This window comes from Taeniopygia guttata, chromosome 13 (assembly GCF_048771995.1).
Source record: "Taeniopygia guttata chromosome 13, bTaeGut7.mat, whole genome shotgun sequence".
NCBI lineage: Eukaryota > Metazoa > Chordata > Aves > Passeriformes > Estrildidae > Taeniopygia > Taeniopygia guttata.
In genome coordinates, this window is record NC_133038.1 from 11688674 (window position 1) to 11711402 (window position 22729).

The 22729-nt window shown below is 36.2% G+C and overlaps 1 long non-coding RNA gene across 2 annotated transcripts in view; it reads right to left on the reverse strand.

Annotated features, from left to right (window-relative positions):
• Window positions 1–202: 202 nt before the first annotated feature.
• The window catches only part of LOC140685031 (uncharacterized), a 117870-nt gene continuing 95343 nt past the window's right edge, over window positions 203–22729 (reverse strand). For both annotated transcript variants that reach the window (XR_012058189.1, XR_012058188.1), the window contains 5 exons: window positions 16093–16146; window positions 11860–13934; window positions 9519–9643; window positions 6553–6651; window positions 203–761 (listed from right to left, as the gene is read on the reverse strand). This is a non-coding gene — a long non-coding RNA (uncharacterized lncRNA). The remainder of the gene's footprint in view (window positions 762–6552; window positions 6652–9518; window positions 9644–11859; window positions 13935–16092; window positions 16147–22729) is intronic.

Below are 22729 nucleotides of genomic sequence, written 5' to 3' on the forward strand. Positions count from 1 at the left end.
CCACAAGAGCAGTACTTACGGGTATGGAATAGTGTATGCAAAGAAAAGTAGCCTGGAGAATATCAAGAAAGCAATCTTCAATATACACAGTTGTTAAATATTATAACTACACTAAGATCAGCTGGCAAGGCAGACATCTCTTTATTACTAATGAGACAGTGCAATTCTTTATAGCGTGTTTGCTTCAAAGAAAATAACTAGTTTAGTTGATTTTTAATTAGTCTCAAAAGGAGGCTTTCATTGAATAGGAGATTCTCAAATGACAAGAGGAAACAGAAGACTCAGCATAAGTGAAGTGAAGCAGAACCAGAGGAAGAGAAGCTGAGTGTCTACTGGACAGGTTTGCCAATATCCCAGCAATTCAAAGTCACTTAGAGTAGAAGCATGCAGCAAGTGTCTCATTATATTAAGGCAACTGCCACCTCTGAAGAAGTTGCTGACATAAGGTTTGTGCATGAAAGAAGTTTTAGCAATTGCTGTAGGAGGTTTTGTTTGTTTTCTTTAAAAAGACAAATTAGAAATCATTCCATAATGGGTAAAGTTTAAAAACGTCAAAATCTATTAAGGAAAGAATGGGACCCCATTCTTCCAATGGCAGAAGCTCCTTGGGTTTGGTATTTTTGAGGAAAGAAGTGCATGAATGGTATACCTTCAGGTATTATCTTGGTCAGTCCCATCATGTTCTCAGAATTCTGGCACTGAAAAATCTTTCCAAGTATTGAAGGATACTGCAACCAAGATATCCCATCCATATACTGCATCTGCAAAATGCAAAAATTCAAATTAATCATTTGCCTGGTTTTCCTCCCAGATACTGGCATTTTTTGGGTAAAATGTCCTGGACTTTTTAATGAAGTTTATGTTTAGCTTAAACTGCATCTTTCTTAAAATTTGTACATCAGTGCTACCTGGGGTGGATTAAAGGCAGTCAACGGTAGCCATGACAATGACTCATAGCAATTTTTTGTCTTTTTCTTGGAAATGTCAGTATTTAAATGTGGTTAGTCAATAACCATTGTGTTGTATATGTGGTTACATTATGGGTAATGATCTGGAAAATCAGCGTTTGGAATGGGATTTTCCCAACAAGAAGCTTTCTTTGCAAAATAGACAATTAATCTTCAAATAGACCATGTAAAAACAGGTGTTCAGTGACACAGAGATTGGTGGCATTGGTATTGAAACATCTTGTTTTGTAGTGTGTTGGCACCAGTATGGAGAAAAGAGAATGTTTCTGCAATTCTCCATCCAAAGCAGACCAACACCTTCATAAATAACTTGATTCTCAAGACAACTCTATCTACATCCTAATGTCTCATGGAAATTCTAACATTAGAATCTGTTCATCTGAATGGAAAATGCAGCCTAAAATTAGTTACAAGCCATCTGCATCTGTGACCTGTCATACACAACTTCAAAATCTATATTCCTACTTTTTGTGCCTGAAATAGAATCAAATAAAGGAACAACATTTTTATAGATTAAATCTGTGATTCAAAAGTTAACATGCTGCTTAAGCTATATTCTGCTGTCTAGAAACCATTATCTCTGGGTAGTTCTGTTCTCCACATAATTTTCACATATTTGGAGGAAAAGCAAAGTGCATGCTAATATGAAGAAAAACTCATATTTTTCAGCCTGAAGAATTAGATTATCACACTGGTAAATGCATAACTACTGCTTTCACAACTGGTATATGAATTGATGTAATTTCCTCATACAAGTTTTGCAGTGGTCATAGTCTGCTGGTTTAACAGCTGGTTTGGGTTTTCATGGTGACACAGACAAGGCCTTTTCCAGTTCATAGAAGAAGCTGCCAGAGAAGGGAATGAGACCGACAAGTCCTGAATGTGAACCTAAATACAAACTACTGAAGTGTGTATAGTGAAGAGTGAAGGAAGTTTTCTGTGTATTTAGGCATTTTAAGGAATTCCCTTGCTGATGGGGGAGCTCTGAATTGATGATCCGTTGTATTCCATTGCCAAGCCAACTTCTCAAATGGTAAAACAAAAAACTGGCAGAACACTATTTACAAGTTGGTAAAGCTTTGCCAGTACACAGAAACATGGAGAGGGCTTCCTACCTTCTAGCAAGAAAATTATGTTCTTTTCCTTTATAATTACTTTCAGTTATCTTAAATGTTTGCTGCTTTCATTTCAGAAAAGAAGTGCAGATATAGGATCTTTTTAGAATAGTAAACTTGGGAACTTAAATTATATAATAGTTACATGCTTTGTAACCTAAGGGTGTTTTGTGTTGTCGAAAAGGGATCAGTAGAAGTCAACAGAGCATGTGCAAGGTCTGATGGCCTTTTGTAAATTTCAGAATGCTTTTAAAATTTATTTTTTAAAGGCTAAAATTTTTCTTCTGCTTTTCCTTTTAAAATAATGAAATAAGCTATAATGTCATTTTGATAGAAATATTGCCAAGCTCACAGTATTAGAGAACACACTGTCCAAGCTTTGATGTCTAGTCAAACATCACTAATGTATTTAACCACAAAGAAGAAACAATTTATTTTGAGAATTACCTCTCCTCTAGGGAGATGTGCAAATTACACTGAGTCAAATAAAGAATACAAATCTTGGAAGTTACTCTTGGGATAAAAAGAACTAGCTGTAGTTCTTCATATGTGTGACACTGGCTGATGGCTTTTAAAAATGCACATCCATTAGCAGCCCTGCTTTCTAAAATCACTTTATGATCTGGTCACTATTTAACACAAGAGCAGCTGGATACAAGTTAAATTTATGCCTGTCATTTAAATGATGGATGTTGAAACAGATTTGCACAGTGCAGTAGCTGTGTTCACACAAACTCCCTATCAGTTCAAGACTTCTGTCTGAGTGATTTCCACAGCAGCACATTCCAGGCCGAGGAGCTGAAGGACAGAAACAAACGTCTCCTGTATTTCAGGTGATTAATGTTGTTTTCTGGAGTGTTTGTCACCTGTACTGATATCCACATGCTCAACTTGCAAGTAATGCAAGTAATGCACTTTTTCTACAGTGCATATGGAAGGGAGTTCAACAAATATAGCTTTTTTCAGTGAATTCTGTTAGACATGAATTATCCTAGTATTTCATATATCAAAATTCAGAACTAGGCCTATGGTTCGAATTAAGCTTCAAAACACCAAGGTGTATATATATAAAGGTACACTTTCCCAGCCAAAAGTTACATTTTTCATTCTAATGATATATCTACAAGCTTCCCTTTCACAAAAGTTTCCAATAATTTTTTAATCACTTTACTAAAATTAATAATAATTCTTCCCTTAATATTTATGGGTTAATATATTTAAAGACTCTAGCATGGAAATGAAAACTCATGAATGAAATAATGAAAACTCATCAATGTACAATTTTATTTCCCAAAAACTTGAGATAAAAAATAGTTTATGTCCCCAAAAGAATTTAATATTATAGAATAAAGTAGCAATATTCCTTCATCTCACAAAAAAACTCAACACTGTTCCAACAGGTCCTGACAAGAACAGTTCATTTTGAAAGAACAACCAAACCTACTACTACTACCATAGAAATAAAGAATGTAATTAAAAGAAATAATAAGCAAAAGAGAGAGAGAATATTTTTATTTATATACATCAACTATAGATATATAGATATAGAAAATATATTGACCTACATTAAAATCAGTATGGAAACCTCCTACTGTTCTTCTCTGCAATAAATATTGTTCATTTATCACCTTTGATTCTGGATACTAAGCCCCCTTACTTTCAATTAACTCATATAGATCTTTCTCTAACTGCCTCACCTTACAAATTGGAGAATATTTGTATTCATCAGAAACAACCCATAAATCACCTGTATCATTATCCCCTCAAGAGGTCAGATATTGTCCAGGGAATATCCTGGAAAAAACAGTTCCTGACAGATTGATAAGCAGGAAGCATCTGCCATGAGCATCCAGAGATTCAAGGCTTGGACTGGGAATTTATCTTTACAAGGTAAATTCCAAGTCTCTGAAGCCTGACCATGCCCTTTCAAGAACCACATCTGCTCTAGTGACCAAAATTTCAAGTAACTTCAATGGAAAGAGGAAATATTCATAGAGTTCCAATTGTTTCAAGTGATGAGTATTACAGATTTTCACGTGGAAAGTGTAAAGCTGACTTACACAATCTGACTACAGTGAGATAGAGCAGCTGGCATCATTTCTCTAGAGGAAAATTATCAGGTGGTGGCCTCAGTCTAGAGCTCTGAGTGCTGGGGGCATTCGAGGCAGGAATTTGAGAAAAGTCCCTTTGCACTGCCAAATAAATACAGCTCCTGCCCTCTGGAGTGAGCCTGCTCCCCACTTTAACCAGAATCAGGTGCAGAGTCCAGCAGTGGAGGCTGCTGACCTTGCTGAAAATGTACAAAACTCCAAGGATATCCTCACAGTGCAAGAATCCCCTTTTGTTAGTGTCCTGGCAGTTGCTTATTATTGTGCCAAGGTCCAATGTGCTACTTGTTTCGAAATTACACAGAATTCTGTCTTGGGTGCCATGCCCAGGCCTATTTCTGGAAAAATGAAATTAAAATTTCCCAGGCTGCCTTTGCAAAAGTTGCTCCCCTACTCACTAGAACTAAAAAAAATTAGGTACAGTTTTCTTTCCATTTTTTCAAAAGATAAAATGAAGCATAAAAGGAATTAACCTAGATATAAAATGTGCAAAAAAGAAACATGCACTTGACTTTTTTAGGGCTAGAAAGTGTCTTTTCCTATAAAGTTACGCAGATACTTAGAGGCAATCAAAGGGCATGCAATAGTGGACTTGCTCTAGTACAAATAAAATCACTCCATTAGTTCTACTGTTTTATGTAACCATTTGATCTGCTTCAGTGGTTGTAATGGTCTGCTGGGAGAAGACTCAAAAGCACCTTAACAATCCCTTTATTTTGTCAAGTCACTCTGCAGCTCTCTCTTGTACCACTCCACTCAAACATGCTCTGTGCTACCTAGTGAGAGAGTCAGAACAATTCCAGACCCTTAAAGAAATGTCTTATTTCTTGAAACTGAATACCTCAGAATGGAGTAAAATCCTCTCTGCCTTTAATACTGAATTTAATAAACTCTATGTCCACACCTATGTCCATTTGCTGATTCGACAGAGCATCATGGTCCAACCCTGTGGTCTTTTGTTAGCACAGGAAGCTGTTATATGTTAAATAACCAAAATGATTTGTGTTTGAAGACATGGAGGTTAAGAAGATAACTAAAGGGAAAAGGCAATACAAGTGATCAAGGTGACACTTCCCTTTCTTTTTTGCAGAAAGAGTAGAAATTTTCTCCTAGAGATTTGCTAAAATCCCTGAAGTTACATAATAAAGACACATTCATATTTTTACAAATGTTTGGCATTTAAGGATGCAGATAAATGCTACATAGCCACATCTGAGAATTACATTGAAAGCCTCTCTGTATATCATTTTAAATACATATATTGCTGTTTTAGAGCTTTAATTTAAGGTACTTAATCATAATTAAGCATTTGAGATCATAATAATTAAGCAAAATTCCCAGTCTTTGAAAGGTAATTTACAGCATTAAATGGAACATGCAAATAAAAAGATGGTTGGATATATTCAAATGCATCCTTGCAGGTCTCTCTGAAAGATATTCTCCATACACAATGTTTGCATGGCAAGTTTTTCAAAGTCACTATAGAGGAGCCTCACAAAGATCAATGAATTCCGTCATACGGTTTAAACCTTAAGACAACCCAATACATTTATCTTCATTTATGCATATACATGTTTAGAATTTTTCCTTTGAATTTTCTTGTTAAAATTCCAGTTGTACATTTTAGCTGATAACACCTTTGCTATCTGACTAGATCCATTTTTGATCTTGTCAGAGATTTGATGCAGGGAAAAGGCAGAATTATGCAGAGGACACATGGAGGTTAAGCAAAAAGAGTATCGGAACAACACTGTAAGCTTCTCACAATTCAGAGACTTCTCCATCTGGATTCTGATGAGTACCAAAGCATTTGAAAATTCAACAGCAGTGATGGGGAAGGACACCAGTGTAATCAAAATACATTCCTCCTAGTTCATAAAGTCTTCCAGTCATGTATCAAGGGTGAACAGCCTAATCCATTATGTTAGCCATTCATTTAGAGGCAGGTAATAGGAAAAGATCCTCAGGGACTAGCAGATATTTTCTATTAAGTGACTTGCTGCTCTTTAGTAACTACAATCCCACAGGAAACACATTTCTGAAGTCTCAACACATTTTTCCAAGTGCTAGGAAATGCAATAACAAAAAAGTTCTGCATAACTCCTGTCCCCAAAGCTTAAAAATAACATTTTAAACCCTTGCAGCCATAAAGGAACAAAACACGTCAAAAGGAAGTATTTCTGACCAAGCAATAAAAAATTAAATGTAGGTTGTATTTAAAGATAGATTATATTTTAGAGGTCAGACTATAAAGACAGAAGGCCAAAATTTGGGATCTTCTCCTGTTGGGCACTCTGTATCCTTGTGGAGAAGGCATAACACAAGCCAATGAACACTTTGCAAGTAGATGATACTACTCACCCAAGAATGTAGATTATTTACTTGTGCTCCATTTCCTGAGCTCTACAGTTCTCTGGGACTTTTTTACATTGAAGAACTCCTTGAATGTCTTGCAGACAGCTGTGAAAAGCACAGTTAGTCATGATTATAGAAAAACACAGCAGAAAAGCAAATCTTTCAGACTGACATTATTTCAAATCCTAATATCAAATCCTAAATTTAAGGAACCTGAAAAAATGTTAGAATCTATTAATGTACTTCCTGGATTCAACTCTGCCTGACTTGAAAGCTTAGCCTTGAATCAGTTTCCTCTTTCAGAAATTTTTTGGCCATTCCAAAAAAACAACAGAAGCAACTCCGTACAATGCAAAAACTAACACAAAATAATTTTTAAAAGCACAGAAGTGATTTTCATATTTGTTTGTTACCCCAGTAAAGCTCATAAAGATAGTTCAACTTCACAGACTTTCTGCAAACCTGTGTTACTACTAGGGCTAAGGATTTTTGTTTGCTTGTTTGTCAGGTTTTTTTTGAAAGATGCCTGTAAATATTCAAGAGATTATATTCTTTTCTTTACGACAGTGTGATGGAGTAGGTTGGGAAGGTTTTGAGTTTCTGGAATTTAGTGATATTAATTTTGAGTAATGCTACTCTGGTCTAATCTACAGCTGTTTGTAAACTATAATACCCAGAGTTTTTATATTGACATGCAGTGATTAACAGGATATTAACAAATACAATACATCTCAGAATCTTGTCAAATTATATCCTTCTTAGCTACTTAACTAGGACAAGTCCAAAGTTAAAAATTCAGCCAGCACACACAGGAATAAATGTATGGGAAAAGGAAAAGAACATGGATCTTCATAAGATTTTTTTCTGTTTTCCAGTAAATGTTTAATGAACTTGTAAAATCATAATAATCATCTGCAATTCAGAGGATCAGTTCTAACTAGTGCAGCTTTTCTCTTTCTCTATATCACATACTTACTATTCAACTTGAACCAGCTTTTGGTACATTTATAGTGAATAAACCAGCTTTCCAGAACCACAGTGCAAGTAAGGTCTGCACCATTCTATTATTCCCAGACCAGACTGAATCCAGCCAGATAGAGCAAGGTTTCCTTTACAGAATTGAATTCTGGCAACAAAAAAGGAGTCTTTTGTTCGTTGGTTCATCTGATTTGTAATCCTTTGTGGTAGGAAAATGTTTCTTTACTACAATAAGGGAGTATCCTATTGTGTTTTCGTGTCAATTTTTTATGCATGGCCAGAAAGTGCTGATAAAGTGTTTCTGTGCATTCAGAGGGGAAAAGCACTCAAAAAGGTGTTTCTGCAAGTCTTTGAAATGTATCATAGTGGAATTGTGCAGGGGTTTCAGCTAAAACAAATAAGAGCAAAGTATTTTAGAGCAAAGTTTATCTTCCTTGCAACTAATTTACTCTTGCAAAGGAGTTTAATACTAATGAAATATATCTATATACCCTGGTTTTAAGCCCATATAAAGAGCAGACAAATACCATTTCATTGTTCATAATTTAAAGCTTTTCCAGTTTGCTTGTACCATTCCCATTAATTTGTCCATGTTCTTTTCCTGCCTCTAAGTGGCCAAACAAGCCAATCTGTGTTGTAGCTTTTGGAAGTAAAAGCTTTGAGAACCAACAACATTCTGCCATCCCTGAAAGACCCGGCTTTCCATACTGTGTCTTTAACACATAAAATCTCTTAAAAGGCAATTTCAAGATGCCTTTTATGCATAATAACTTTGATGTTCTAACCAAATCAGATCCTTCCAAAGGACACAGCACTCTCAAATTCATACTTTCAAGCATTTAATAACTTATACCTATATGCTCAGTTTCCCTGTTATTTATTCATTTAAATGAGTTCCAATTGGAACCAGAATAAAGGAGGATAACACTGAAAATATGTAAATGTTCTTGAATAACAATTTGATTTAGAACCAGATCTCTCTTCCCCACATGTAACACTCAGGTAGATGATTGGCAGTCAGTGCTGAGCAGCCTGCACTGGCCTGCTGCCCTTGGGAAGCCCAGTTTGAACTGGTGGGCAAACAAAGAACCAGAAACCCAAATGAGAGCAGAATGGCATCATGTCAGAGGTCCTCCTGTAGCTCCAAGAGAGATTGCAGCTTCAGCTTTCAAAGCAGAACAGCTGTGCTGACTCATGTGATGAACAGCAGCCTGATCATTAGAGGTGTGAGATACAAACCAGATCTGTGGTTTTGACATGAGCTGTTCTGTACACCCAGTTTGGAAAGCAAATTTAATGCAGGACTAAAATCAGCATGCTAGGATGCATGCTAACTTCTGTCATCACTGGAGACAATCAGTGGATTGATTCCCAGGTGGAAAAGCCCCTCTAAGACCTGAATCTGGAAATTATTTTCACACTTCACTGATGCAAGGGAAAGCACAGAGAGTACTTTCCTAATCTATAGATCTCTAACTGTTAATTACTAAGATTCCAAAACTGAAGAGGATTGAGTTCAGAATATAAACTGCACTTCTGTAGCTTGAGCGGATTTTTAACAAAAATAAAGTCTGTCTCCCATGAATGCCAGGACCATTGCTTTTGAAACTTTTGCAAATGTCCCATGTTCTGTTTTCTGAACATTTTTTACTCCCTGTTCTCACAGAAGGCAAAAACCAGTATGTATTCTTACCCTTAGGAATTTTAACGTGGAGAATTTATTTGGGTTCATCTATGTCAGATACAAGATACTTGCTATCACATATGTACAGTCATCTGTACCTGGCTAAGCCTACTGCAAGTACAGGATTGCACTTACATCATTTATGAGGAAGAACACTAAGTGCATGAAGGTCACAAGGGCATCATGGAAAAAAGTGGGAAAAGTATGAGGGGAGGGGGAGGGGAAAGGAAAAAAAATCAAACAGAGTCTGGGGAAACATTACAACAAATAAATATTTCATAAAAGATACTAAAAAGACAACTCATCATACTTCCTGCAGGGAAGGAATGTAGGAATAATGCAGATCCCAACTGCTCTGCCTGAGCATCTCTCCAGTCTGGACACCAGCTCAGAGTCCTTCAGCAGTGAAGAGCACTGCAGCACAGCCTTCTCTACCTAAGGCAAAGATTCAGAGAAACTTCCCAAACTAATAAGGTTAGATATCAAAGTAGGCATTGACAAGGCAATATCTCTATACATATATAAACATATTTAAACACCTCTATTAGTATATGATTTATTACATCATTTATATTATAATTCAGGTTACTTGCCATGTTTTCCAGGCAGAAGAAATCCATACAGAAAGATTTAGTTTGATTAGGTCTAGAAGCATTGTATAAGATCTTTCTATAAGTAAGATACTTGTATTCTTTTTTTAACTCTCTTTTTAAAGCAAGTAATAAAAATATCTGGTACTCTTGTAACTGTCCTCATTTGTATATACTGAAGCACTTTAAAACAAAGATCTTGATAATTTTGGTTTTTTGGACAAATGGAAGAGCTGAGGCAGAAGAGAAACATTATCTTGTATCATAAAAATGCTGTATTGATTCCCTCCAAAATCCTATCTAACCCAGCATATCCCATTGGGAAAAAAAAAAAAGACAGAAAAAAAAGAACAGTCAACAGAAAGACTTTAAGTGCCTGCTTCTTTGTTTTCCAATGATTTCAATGAAACTTCACGGCTGCTGAATGAGACAAAAGCAGAAGTTATGTTCTCTGAATTCAGGTCCAGCCTATTAAGACAACAGTTTATAAAGGAAGGATCCAAAAAAGATTTGTCCTAGCTCAGGAAGAAACAACCTTTTAAAAGGCATTCATGGATTCTTTCTTGAAGAAGAATACACATAGTCTAAGCTATTACACTATTAATATGTTTTGACAATGCATTGATTTAGAAGAAATATGTAGAAAAGCTTTTTTTTTTTTATTTAATAGGCATGTTTGGATTTTACCATTCATTTTTATTCAGTGTTAGTAATAGGTTTGAATTTTAATTACACAAGTTACTACATAAACTTCAACATTTTTGACTTTGAAAATGTATGATTTCTTTATCCATATCTCAACAAAGTCTAGTTCAGACTGAGTGATAAATGTAGGAGGATATGGAAAAGTTCAGTTTTTAGAAAGATGATAAAATTTGACATGAAGAATAATAATTAGATAGATTTTAAAGAAATACATATTTCCTCTTACAGACAGAACACTTTTTTAGTTTAGTTAATAGAATGAGCCAGACATTTTAGTTTAGTTAATAGAATGAGCCAGACATTTCCCAAAGGCATTCTATAACTTTTAAAAAGCCATAGTTCAACTCAGGATTCCTTCTGACCCATAGGATGTTTGCAATGAATACCAAAAACTTGTCACCAAGATTCAGAAAAAAATGTAAACCAAAGCAAGGTATTGTTTTCTTTTTATGCAGAAACACCTGTAATAGCCAAATTCAAAGAGCAGCCGTGGAAGGTGCTCACCAAGTCCCACTGCTCCTTGGGGCTTGGTGTGATCCTGGCAGTGGCACTGCTGGGGACGTCCTGGGTGACACTTGGTTGGGGATTTGAGAACTTTCAAGTTGTTCCTTCCTGTCATGTCCCCAGGGTGCTTCAGCTGAATCATCAGAACCAGGTCTGGGCTGAAGGCTGATTAGGTATCAGTGCATTCCTGAACTAATCAGTGCTGAGCCCCTGATGGAGTCCCTGGCAAAGGCTCAGCCCCCCACCAGTGCATTTGGAGCAGCTGATTTCACTGAGTGGATAATAGAATGAGACCCCAAACAAAACTCATTTTTGGAAAAGCAACATATACAGTTTATGGCATCCAATCATGGAAGTGAAACAATAAAAGTGGAACAGTGTGACTCAGGTGACCCATTACAACAGCTTGAGTATAAAGTAACACACAATAAATATGCTGAATTTGTGAGTAACCCACTGGCTCAGTCCAGATTTTGCAGAATTTTTCATTGAGGAAATAAAAACAGTGAGAGAGTTTTTTATATACTGGGCAAATAAAGTAAGCTAAGCATTGCCTACTAAATTATTAATTTTGAATTATTTGGCTTCTTCAGCACTGAACACTTGGAAGCAAGGAAATAACTCAGTCATGGCTTGAAAGACAGAGGAAAAAAATATTCAGCACATGATAGGAAAAAAGTCAAACAATAAAACAATTAAAGTCCTAAGACAACATTCCAACCCTCTATTTCTATTCATAAGAAGCCTTGAGAAGACCTCTAAGAAAAACCTTGATTTAAACCAGAGTATTTTAGTTCTATAACTCATGGTAAGAATTAGCTGAAACTGTCAAGTTCATTATGAGTTTTGTACCTTTGAGAGCACTGGGTTAAAGTTGCAGAGAGGAAATACACTCCTGGCTCATTTATTCCTGGTCAATCTTTGGTTCCAAAATCTTTCTGACTTCTCAACACTGAAATTTTAAGTCACTCTGCTGTCTTTGGTCTCCATGCACTCCCTAAGTAAAAACAGTATTTATATAGCATATTAGATTCAGACTTAATATTCAAGATTTCTATTTCTGCCCCATTAATTCTGAGCTTTTGATCTTCAAAAGATTTTTCACAGGACTTCCAATCTTCTGTTCTTCGAGACACACACATAAGATGGGTGGATAAAATGCAGCTCCACAGATGAGGTCTGTAGAGTTGTTCTTACAATACCATCACTCTCAGCAGCATGGAAATAACTCATCTACACCAAAGAATGAAACCAAATATTGGATCAGTTGCATATTGCTGTGGTATGTGGACAGCTCAAATTTAGCACCTTTTTCAATGTAAATCACTTTTTACAACAGTCCCTTTTATATTTTTTTTTTCATTATGTTATGCACCATTATAGAGAAACCTTTACAACAAATCTGTACTTGAACATTATCATTTATTATAATTTATGAGAGTTACTGGTATTTTCGCATAGGTTTATTCTGACTTTTGGACCAAATATGAGAACAACAAAGTTTAAAACTTCAGACCCTAATCTTTATGAGTTTTAACAAAAGTTTCAGAAAACATTTAAAGAAATTCTGAGCTGAAATGCAGTCACATGCTAATAAGTTTTCTCCAATCCAAATAGGTATTTCCATATGCCTTTAAAAGTCCACACAGTCTGGGCTGTGTGGAGGAGCTGGCATTGCCATTATTATTCTGTAGATGTTCTGCAGTTGTTATGAAATTCCTGAACAGTTCCCTTGGAGGACAAACCAGACCCACAGTTCTGGAATAAGATTTTAGGAAAATAATTATGGATTTAGAGATACTGATAAGGGAGGATTAAATTTCTGTTGCCAAGAAAACCCACTTGATAGAAACCTGGGCTTAAAGAAATGTCACACTATTTGCTCTTGTATCTCTACAGGGAAGGAGAATGAAGGATTTACCACTTCTTCCTACTCAAGGTGACTCCCAAAAGCCTCAGAGAAAATTCCCCCCACTCTAACTTGTGGTGAAATGAAAGCATTCACCTACCAAAACAGCCAGTGATGAATAATCCAGAGGCACAGATTTATCTAGAATGGTTTATATTCAAAACCTAAAACCAGACTTATTTCAGTCTAATTATTTTAAAAATAATGTTATTTGGGTATTTTTTCATGACTAGACTTTATACTATTTAATTACAAACTGAATGAACTAAACATGGAGGTTACTTTGAGACTCCAGGAATGGGATGGTGATTTCCATACTATTTTATAATTTGCCCTAGCAAAACCTGTAGAGTACATCTGCAACACTAGTCTTTGAGCTGCCTATTTTCTGCTACAGGCAATTCTCAGAAAGAGAGATACAATCAGGAAATAAAAATAAACATGCAATCAAAAGGGTTGTTTATCCTATTGATTTTCTATTTAATCCCATAAAATGCCTCCCTTCCAACACTATCAGCCTCTCTAAAGAAAGCTCAAAGTGATTTTATCTAATCTAAGGATACTTTAGCACAGTGCAGCAATAACTCCAAAGGTTAAAATTTGAGGAAATCTTAGTAATGCTGCTGACCATTAGAGCTGAAAGATTTAAAAAGCAAAAATCAACAAATCAAAATGCAACAAATGGGCTGGGAGAAGACATCAGGGAAAGAAGAAACACTTGTAATTTTTTAAATGAGTGGGATCAGTTGGAGAAGTTTAATAAGGTGACAGAGAAATTGTGTCATAGTTATGTATTGATTGCAAATAAAAGTTTTCAAAGGAAGAGGTTATCTAACCTTCTTCAGCCTCCCATTTGGGAATTAAAGAACTTTCAAACATCTCCTCAGGAAAGAACTAGGATTTGGCAGTCATCTTCACTACAATACTGGGAAGTCAAGACATCTTCCAAGTTCTTCTCTTCATACTCTGTTCAACCTTCAGTGATTTATACTTCAGGGGTGCAAATGGATGGAAATCACTGAATGCACATCATAAAACATAGAAGGAAAAGAAAAAAGAAAAATAAAAAAGCAATAAAGCATCTTGAAAAAAAGGAGTCTTAAAAAATTGCCTGGATCTCCAAGTTCACTGATGTTTGGAGAACATGTCTGATGATTGACTCGAGCATAGTAAAAGCTCCTTGAGGATGTACATTGGAATCCCTGACCTTATGGAGAACGTGACTTCCCACCTGAGCAGCTCTGGGAGGATGAGAGCAATGGCATGAACGGTCATGCCAAAGGTGTTTCTACCTCAACTGAATTCTTCTTCTCTAGACTGAGACACTCAGTGGTTTATCAATATTTTAGTAGGATTTGAGGAAACATGGACAAACACTTCTTATAACAGCATTTGGAATCTGCAAATAATGGTAAAATTAGTGTACTACCACTGAAATATGCATGAGCAAGGGTAGGTGTTTTCTGGAAGGAGAAGTGTTAAATGTTAGATCCTCTAAGTTTGTAAGCCTGGTAGAAGGTTGTACTTGTGTTCCTTTTATGATTTCAGGGAAGATAAGCAGTATTTTTAAGGCTCTTTGGAGTCAGACTTTGAAGAAGCATTATGGGAGTCTAAAATGGGGGAGCAATGCATGATAACCCATGTGTAAGGTACATCCAGTGTTTTATAAGGCACACAGACAGGCTGTGGATGCAGATGCAAACTCCATGGCTTCAGGACAGGAACAACAAGCATAAGAGTTTAGATAGAGAATTTACTTTCCTGAGGAGTTTCCTCTAATATTAGTTCCATAAGCATGTATAAACTATATATAAACTATAATCTGTAGGAGTTTTTGTCTTCTATTTAAACTGAAGTGCGTTAAATGGATATCTTAACTCTTTCTGCACAGGTTAAACTTCTATAACTTTTACCTAATTTAAAAAATAAAAAGTATTTAGTTGGTCTGTATTTATCTAATAGTCAACGATGTAATCTCATGAAAATGTACTTACAATCTGCTGATATTATTGGCACATATCCATATACTAAATGAAATTGCCTAAGAAAAAAATAAGGTTGGACATTTACCAGAAGATGAGAAGGATCAAATTCAGTGGTAATCAATACCTTTGGGGATTTGATATCAGGGAAATTGCAATGCTCTCCCGAGTGGAAATGTACTGAGAGCAACTTCCCTACTCTGCACAAATGAAATCTAAAATACATATGCTTTTGACATCTAAGCTTTTGAAGGTCAGATCCAAAATTAATCTTGAAGCAGTGAGAGAATAAAAAAAAGGAAAAAAATCACTTTCATTTCTCTTTTCATGCAGTGAGATTGTTTTCAGCAGCAGTTCTCTGTCATGTCAGTGGGCACCAGCTGGTGTAACACAGCTCCAGAGCTCGCTCTCTGGTGAGGGCGGCAAAGTCTGTTCACACTGCAGCAGTGCTACTGAAATACAGCACACCAGAAAAGATACATTGCATTCTGAGTTGTTCCTGCAAGTGGAATCTGAAAACAACATATTGGGCTGAAGATCTAAGACAGCCATTTAGTAACTGCTGCAATACTGAGCAGTTCAGGACTGGTTTTCTTCCTCTCCTTTCACAGTACATAAGGCATACTTTCTCAAGTGTGATGCAAATAAACTCTTCATATTTTAAGAAACGGATATATTAAAAATTGGTATGATTAGAGAACTAAATATTAGGCTTTTCTCAGTGTCTCTTACTATTTTTCTTACCCTATTTTTTTTTCTTAAGATCTTTTCCTGTTATCTCACAAAATACTGAACGATTAAATTCCTGTAATTCCTGCATGCCATTACGCCTTCAATCAGTTCTCTGGATTTGCTCAGTCCATAGGATGTAAGGCAGTTTTCCTCACAATTTCTCATTAATATGAAAAAAGATCATAGCTCCTCAGGACTACAGAATTATCTTTTGCCCTTTTGCTTTTTCTGCTTCTTGATGGGTAAAATATAAATTTCTTTTTTTGACTGTCAGACAGCAATACAGTAGGCAATAGCAATGACTCAGCTGTGAAATATAACACCTTTCAACTTTAGGAGAGCCTCACAAGATTCTGTTCCTTAAAAAAACAAGGTAATTTATTCCTGGGCCATAAACAAAATTTTAATTTGCAGGAAGAAACAATACCTGCCTGGCATAATAGATAATTAGTACACAATTACCTAAGATGATATATGCCAAAATGTTCGACACAGCCAGCAGCTGAGGCATGAGTCCTAAGATGAAAAAAACAGGAGAATATTGAGATCATTAAAAAGTACATGAAATAAAATGAAAGATAAAGAATTCCAAGCCAACAAGCACATGGTTTGAACTAATTTTACTTAAAGGAACCATCAGCCAGATCTTGACAATTCTATTGATTGAAAATCCTAAATTAAATGCTGCACGCAAATCTGCCTGGAAATGATTCGGACCTCTGCAAGTCTGTCAGATTCCTGCCAGCAATACAGATGGAAAACTACATCATCCAATAGGGCTTTAACAACAAATGAAAAGACATCTATTTCAGAATAAGAGAGGACTGAGTAATTTACAATTAATCTGCTTTTGGGTATTTTTTGCCCGTAGGGCAGTTGTGGTGAATATGTGCTCAACAGTATTCCTTACAAAATCAGGTTTTATTTATATACAGAGCTGAATGCAGATGAGCTTCTCAGGCTAAAGAGAAAGCCAAGTTAGCAGCAGCAGCCAGTTCTGATCAATTACTTTTCCAGCATCACATGAAAATGGATCACTTTTTTAAAACAGTGTTATTTAAAGATTTTTATTTGCTGGAAATTTTCTGTAACATTAAGATCCACATCCATAACTTTCATTTAATTATCTGGAAATTCTATGTGATCTGCATAAATGGGTTGTGCATTTTTTCTTCCCAGACTAGCTGTTTACCCATGGCATGTGTGGGAGGAGCACTGAATGTTGTTTTAGATGTGAACAGTAGAATACAAGCAGATTTTTCTTTTTAAAAAAACACCACTTATTTATGAACCTTGATATCAGGCAGTGTAGTTTTCAAAATTTTAATGATTTCAGTAGGAACTAACCATCAGTTCACAAAACAGATGGCAGTATTACTGCCCACCAGATTTAAAAATACCCCAAGAGAATTTAAAACCCACAGCAAGTCTTCTGTAATTAATCCAGTATCTAAAGATTGTACTCTGACTGTTAATTAACGGCTTCACTTTGCATTAGCTGAGAAAGAGAGAGAAGGAAGAAAACATAAGTTAGCTATTTCTTTTTTTCCCAGTTGTTAAGAAGGAATTTAGCATGAAGAGTCTTAAAAGAAACCTGTGGAGTTCTCTTCACCTTCTTACCCTACTAAGTATTTATAATTGTTAATGAGCTCTATAAATCCTCAGCATTACTTTCCACTGTGACTTTTGTGGGCATTAAGCAGAGATTTAGGTCTAACACAGACATATTAACCCAATCAGAAACTGCTTTACAAATTTAAAGGCAATTCCAAAAAATGTTTCCTCCAAAATGCAAAATGAAGACCTTTTTAATGATTGTTATCTTGCCTTAACTGTATCTACTCCTATTCATATGGAATAAATGAAATCAGTATTTGGCTCATTGCTTTATTCAATTGCAAATTGATTATTAAATACAAATAGCATGTTATTCTTCTTCATACTAGTGAACAGCTTCTGCAATAAATACTTTCTTCAAAATATTCTCAAAAGCAGATAAAAATTGCTCCTCTTCTCTGCTTAATTAATATCTAGGCATTTGTTAGAAAAGATATTGCCAGCTCTATGGTGTCCATAAATCTTTCAAAGATTTCAGGGAAGTCAAGGGAAAATTCCACTGTTCTAATGACCAGCTTAGAGTTTCAGATCAGGCTTATCGAGCAGCCTGAAGGCTTGAATATTATCTCTCTGCTACATTAGTTTCATTGGTTTTTAATCTAATGGAAAATGAATAGATCCAGGTAAGTAAAAAAAAAAAAAAAAAAAGGAAACAAAAATAAGAAACTGAAAAAAGTGGATTTGTTCAGAATGCTGTATCTATAATAATTGAGAATGCATGGAATGCAGAATGCATTCCATGTTGGGCTGTTGGCAGTGTGGGCAGAGAGCAGCCCCCTGAGATGGTTCCCCACTGTAACCACAGGCAGGGAATGAAAGAACCAGAGTCTGCAGGAACAGTCAGAGCAGAAACACTTATGTGAGTCTTTTTTTTGGAACTCTGAATGCTTTTAAGACATTTGATTAACTCTGGAAAATATGGTTCTTCATTTAGTTCTGATACCTCAAGAAACTACAGACTTCAGAGTTCAGTGAATAACCTACATCCTTTGTCACCCTCTAACACCTGGGTTGTTTTACCAGATTCTGGATGAACAGTCATTTGTAGCTGGATCAAATTCCATTCAATTTAACATAAGATATATATATATTTATGTATATATAAATATATATATATATATTTATATATATATATATATCTTTGCCAAAAGAGATATAAAAATCACAACTGTAAAATCAAGGGTGTACAGTAAAAAGATTATTTCCACATCTGCAAACTGTGCAGGAAAGAGTTCCTTGTTGTCAGCTGTACAGGGAGAGCATAAGCAAAATACCTTTAGGGTCTTTGCAATGTATTAAACTTGAAAAACCCCTCAACTTACACCTTACATGAATTCTTCATAGCCTAATGTCAGATTACTTAAACATAGGTTTAAGATGTTGTGTGAGACAGAGCTGAGCTGATAAGAGAACTCCCCAGAAGTACCCAAGAAGTGCCTATAAACTATTGAGACAGCCTAGAGAAATGGGTGCAGACGGTGGAGATTTTGGGCTGTAGTCTGCTTTGCAACCAGACATAGATTTGAAGCCTATCTGTGTAGGTGGTTGTAATATTTACTGTAGCTGTCACAGACAAAGCCAGTGCTGTCAAATGATAGGACAAGCATGGGGTAGCACTCTTGGATCCATGAAGGACTATATGAATACTAGGAAAATCAATCTACTGTTTAATACGAAAAGCTACTAATAGCACAACATCCTATTTTATATTTACAATAAATTATAAAATAATTTTGTCTAAAATTTTTGTCTAAAATAGTTTTGTCAAAAATTGTGGTTTTCTAAGTTCTAAAATTAAAGTTTATATTTTAACAATAATCCTAACCCAAACACCTAAGTACAAGTATTTCTCCAAATTCTGAACTGTATGGCATAACTGACTTTCTACCAATTTCTACATTCTTCCAATCTTTCAGAATGTATGGATCTGAAAGATTTGGAAAAATATACAAGCATGTGGGAGGCTACCTGAAAAGTGAATAACTTTCTATAAAACTTCACACATCACAGTTTACTCAGTGTGAAGGCAATCAGATGAGACTGGAAGGTACTTCAGGCAGCTGGCTCATCCACCCTTCTGCTGCAAAATTTTCTAACTCTAATTTTTTGCATCCCTCCAAGTTCTTCAACAGAAGAATTAATTTTAACATAAGTAAGTTTCTTAATCCTAGTTTCCTTCCCTGAAGTATCACAACTGTCAAGGAAAAAAAAAAAAAAAAAAAGATATTTTGTTCCTACATATATAGCTTTAAATACTTGTCCAGATCTGGGAGTGTTCTGACTTCTTCACTCCTAAGGAGCTGCAAGATCAGAGAGGTTATGGCAAAATGGATTTATGTCTGAAAAACTGAGGTCAAATTTAGCAGTTGATTAAAACACTCCAAGAATAAATCAGTATTGTAACTCAGGCAGTCACACCTTGAGAGGTAAAGCACCAAATGTGACCTTGGCCATTCCCCCTGAGACCTATCTGGGGAAAAACTACCTCAAGGAAGGAAAGATAGGCTGCTCCTATACAGAACTCCACAGATTTCTGCAGCATTGTGAAATACAAACTTCCTGTATGATATCTTTTAAAGCTTTTAGTGAAACTATGACGCACTTCTGTTTTTCTAGACTAATTCCTAATCTTCTTCTGGAAAGCAAAGATAATCAATCTGCTTTTCTCATCCAGCAACAGGAAACAGTTCTCTTTAGTCACAGCATGTGTCTTCTCCTCCAGAGACTTTGAGCTGTCTTAATTATCACGGTCCACTGAAGTCAGTGAACTACGAAAATTTACATCAGTTGAATTTTGTTCATTTATTTTATGTTATAATACAGCAGTGAACCAGAGATCAACCTAGCTGTGATGGCTGGATAAGTAATGAGAAGGAAAGATGAGTTGAAAAAAAGAACACAGCCTTGATGGACATGTTCTTGATTAAGAGCTCATTTACCAGATAAACAGAGGAACATGTGAAAGGGAACAATATGGCAGACAGAAGGGAGAGGATACAAACTTTTAATTTCTTTGCACAGCTAAATGAATCTATTTGTAAAAGTTTTAGCTAAGAATACCCATTTATATATTTAACCCCAGGATACCGCCCCCACAAAGCCCAGCAATGCCATTACTGCAGCATGTGCTCCTAAGAACTGTGTAACTCTGAGGGCTTGAGAAAGTCACCAAAACTGGCATGAGCAGATAATTATCCAAGCCTGAGCAAGAACAGAGTTCCTTGTGATGATTACCCAGTAGGAATGATAACCAGGGGCAATCATATGACAGACAGAACTGATCAGATCATTGAAGGCCTGCACAAAAGGAAAAAAAGAAAAAAAAAAAAAAAAAAAACCACTGCTGATTGAATAGCAGGAGCAGCACACAATAGAGATGATTAAACGGATGGTGGTAGACATGGGGCTGCAGGAATAGCAACTTACACATCAGAATCTTTGACGAGAAGAAGCTGTGAAAGTAAAAATAGATGCTAAAGAGCAGCTGATAAGAAATCAGAAAGAAAGGAATCTTGGATAAGTGGAGTGTGATCAAGGCAGACTGAAATTAAACATGAACAAAGCAAGAAAGGAGAAAGAGGGAGATATTCGGATATTTGGAACAGTCTCAAAGGATTAAATAGATGATAAATGAAATATATATAATTACAAATCCAGAAGATCTGTGCAAAAAAAAAAAAAAATTATTCTACAGCTACTGACAATAGGATTACACTGTGGGAAGGATAACCCTGGAAGAACAGCTGATCAGACAGCTGGAACTTAGGAACAGGCGGCCATGCAGCTGTTTGCTTCTTAAGTGACTGGGAACCCAGCAAGTATAACTGTGGGGCAGCTGTGCGATAGACACCAAAACCAGGCAGCAAGAAATGATCTGAGGGCCCCAGGGCCAGGAAATACAAATAGAAAGGAGCAAATCATACACAGAATGGAAAAGAAAGCAATTAATTATAAAAACAACAGGACCTGACAACAACAGAAGTGGGGAGTAGGATCAGACAGCAAGAGCAGCTTACTGAACAGGGCTGGCATCAGTCAGCAAATGCAGCCCATTAGACAGGAAAAGGATCCCAAGCCAGGAACAGTTCTTTGGCAAGAAACACAGTAACCCAACAGTAGCAATAAATCAGGCTTGACAAGATGAGTGGAGTCTCCTGCACTAAAAATGATCTGGAAAACTGTCGTTAAGGAGCAGAGCAAGCCTGAGCAGTTAATGTAAAGCACGTTAATAACTGGAACCTGTTGCACCTTCCTCTGGTGTCATGGCACGTGGTCCCTTCCTGGTGCAGGTTATTAGGTATGGGAAGGGAAGGGGCCATACACCAGAATATGACAACTATAATCCTTTACCAAGGCAAGGTCTCTGTCACTTTCTCTTAGTGCTGCTGTGAGCTTGACTGGTTAAAGAGGATTATGAGTAATGATTAAATCCAGCACCTTCTTTTTCCCTGTACGAAGCATCAGAAAGCATCTTTGAACCTTCTTCCTGCAGCTGGAAAGGTTTTGGTTTAAGATGCAGCAGCAAAAGCTTCAGTAAAATATTAGCAAGGCATTGAGGGAAGTGAGATTATAGGTCATTGTCTTTAGATATCATCTGGCCTAATACACTAGCACAGCATGTGACATTGAAAAAGAAATAGCATCAATACATCATTGATCCCTTAAGCATCTATGACTGCTATTAATTTCATCTTTCATTGGCTTATTCTCCCTGTACTCTTGCCAATTTCTGATGACTGTTTCTGTTTCTATAAATCACTGGAATGCCTGGAAACATAATAAAAATCATAGAGAAGTGAAATTACATTTTTCATTCTCTCCTCTACTCTCTCCTCTTCCCCTGCAAAACCCATAGCTATACCTGTATGGAGGATTTCTCAAAAAATTTTATTTAATCTTTGAAGGCCTGTATTATCACCGGTCCAAACCTTCAAGATAGTGGTTAGCAAAATTTATAGACCAGCTTTTTTACTAAAAGCTGGTGTTGCTAGCACTATTGCCCAGTCCAGCATTGTTTATCTACTGCAGACAGGAACAGCAAGATGTTAAAACCCACACTGATCACATACTACCCATATTGACCTCTGTCAGTGCTGGAGCTGCTCATGACAATTTTCTTTGCAGTGAATTTGATGAATTTCTTGATCATTCCTCAGTGATATGAAATCACATTAAATTACAACACATCTGCTCACAAAATCTTATCACTGATTTCCTCTGCTCTTGTTTTGCTCTCCCGTATATTTATTCTTTGAATTGTTCCTTCCGTCCCTCTCTTCCAAAAATCTCCTACATGAGATCAGCAGATAAAGCCTCATGGGATCAATGGCACTAAACTTTTCATGAGGTTTCTCAGCCCTCTGACTCTTCATGGTCCTAGCAAGTAAAGCATTAATTTGCAGAGCAAACCAAGAGTCTTTCTCTGTGTATATGCATATTGTGAAGTCAGAGATAATCCAGTTTCTTATTTAGGTCCTGACAC